Source organism: Rhagoletis pomonella, unplaced genomic scaffold (genome assembly GCF_013731165.1).
Source record: "Rhagoletis pomonella isolate Grant_MI unplaced genomic scaffold, Rhpom_1.0 Rhpom_scaffold_00010, whole genome shotgun sequence".
Taxonomy (NCBI): Eukaryota; Metazoa; Arthropoda; class Insecta; order Diptera; family Tephritidae; genus Rhagoletis; species Rhagoletis pomonella.
In genome coordinates this window covers 29,225,450-29,228,159 of record NW_023458564.1, presented here as the reverse complement: position 1 = coordinate 29,228,159, position 2,710 = coordinate 29,225,450, and positions in this window count along the sequence as shown.

Sequence of the window (2,710 nt, the reverse complement as noted above, 5' to 3'; positions counted from 1 at the left end):
CTCTTCTTACCAGAATCTTCCATACTTGAAGCATAAGGAGTAATATTCAGTTTTTTGCTACTGTCTGCTTTATAATCTTTATACATAACTACGCCATCCATTCCATACATCCAAAAATTTAATGGGAATTTAGAATCCAAGGCAAACTAAATATGTACATCGAAAAGAATTTTTAATCAGGATAAACTAGACCGTTATATACATATGTAGATTGATAGGAATATTAGTCTGTACATATATAAATTTAACACAAGTTCGCATTGAGATATGTACATAAGTGCATGCAAACATACATATAATTACCAATGTACATACACATGTGAATATTTAAATATTCATTAAAAAATTGCATGTGCCGGCAATTGGAGAAAGTGTGTTGAATACATATTTCATCTGTCATTTGAAAAACTAACAACACCCCAATTAGCAAATCTTTAAAGGCAGTAAGCTTCCTGGATTTTTAGCCGTAACACGTTGGACGTCCTACAACTGCATTATTGATTTTTCTGTGCATTGCGTTGTAACGCCCCTTCTGCCTGAGGAGCAATACTGAATTTTGAAGCATTTCGGAAGATGATGTGGGACCCCCATACACCAAACTGCATTAAAGTGGCCGTATACACACGTAGGCAAAGTTCACGTCTACACAAAATATGTATGTATGTACGTATGTTTTCCACTCGTAGCTCCAATCCTAGCCGGTAGAATTTCATTATTTATACCAATAAATTTAGCCACGTTTATTTAACTGATACACTTTTTGAATATTGTTAATATTTTTTATCTGCAATACACTAACACCATTAGCATACATTGGCACGAAAACACAGCCAATTTTTTCTTTTCAAGACGGCTCGCCTGTCGACGCTACAAGAGTACACTTTTCTGGAGCAGCATAATTTTTAGTGCTTTTAAAAAAGCTTTAAACATAGTTTTCACAATTTAAACAAATTTTCATGATTAAATTAAAACTTGTACATACGAAAATACCAAAAATAGCACATATTCGACATATTTTATGGACATATTTAATAAATTAGAAAATTTTCACAACCCAATACGTACCCACGACACAGCACAACGACGCCATATTGCATTCGCTTTATTTCGTCAAGAGGATGCCATATTCTTCAACTAAAAAAAATATACAGAAAACTGGCAACTTGCATCATTTTGAGGTATTGCAGAAATAAATTTCTATTACAGCGCAACTACACGATCGATAACTCGTTTTCAAGTCAGTTGATCACACAAACTTCTTTTCAATATTCGATTCAATTAACAGTTGTGACGTAGGTCTCCCGCAATATGATAGTCAGGGTATATTCCAAAACTTCAAAATACAAAGCATCAGTCTCTTTTATCTCTAAATCACACTAGAAGAAAAAGTCTAACTTGCGCAACCTAGTAGAAAACTAGCATCTAACCGTGGTTACTCACATTTGAAATTAAAATCTTTTGAGCTCTGTCACACAAATGTTTTTATTTTGTACCTATAGTTTACAGATAATGCATTCCACAAGTATTTTAAAATTTCCAATGTTAATTAAAATTTGTTCAATTTGTTTTGAATGATTTTAAGATCCATCAAAACTGCACGCTACACCGTCAATAAATACCGACCGTGTGACAGTGCCCATTGAGATTTACAAATCCAAGAGACTGATGCTTTGTATTTTGACGTTTTTAAATGCACCCTATATTTGCGCTTCAAGATGGCGTGGTCAAAGAAACAACTTAAAATTCTTGTTTATAATGGCCCGTAGTCATAGTCAATATAAAGTCGACTTTAAAGTTAGTTGCAGCTTTTTCACATAATTTTCAATGGGATATCTGTCAAAAACGCTGCAACTAACTTTAAAGTCGACTTTATTTTGACTATGACTACGGGCCAATGTCTTTAGTATATTTTCATGACTAACCCTGCTATTCAGTAATTCAGTTTCATCTCAAGTCACTAAATTTGAGACTAGCATTTAGTGACTAATCTTGTGACTCGGAATTATTTGGGTATTCAGGCCCTGTGCCAATTGATAGAAAATAGAAAATTTTGACGGATCAAAGTAAAAATTTGACACTTCTCGTGGTGAATACGAACGTCAAAATTTTACCTAGCTCATGGGGCTAGGTAAAATTTTGACAGCTTATAACCATGTATACACATAATATTACTTGGCGGTAATAAGGAGTGAACATAAAAATGAAAGCTGAAACAGCATAAAAAAAGCTTACGCTACTTGCGAATTATAAAGTAATTATAAATTTTAAGAATTTCAGCAACACACAAAAATAGAGCTTTCGCACGAGCGTTTGTTTGGTTTTTCAACTGTCAAAATTTTACTTTGTATTTGGCACAGCAAAATTCAATTTATTTGTACACCATAGCAAATATTTCCACCCCGTCTCACCACGGAGAAAAAAGTTATCGATTGGCACAGGCCCTCAGTAGGAGAGAGTCACAAAAAGTGTGGTGAAAACAACCACAGACAGTCAACCACAGTATATACAGTAATAAACCTTTTCGCAGTTTTTCACCAATTGGGCCCCGAGGAGTACTTTTGGATTGTGTGCAGCGTTCTCGTTTTGTGCGCACGGCAACACTAACTGTGGGGAATTTCGCCTCATGATTAGAAAAAGTTCTTTTCAAGGATAAGATGTATGTAATTAAGGGTATTCATCAAACCTTATAAATGCATTGTAAACCGTATAA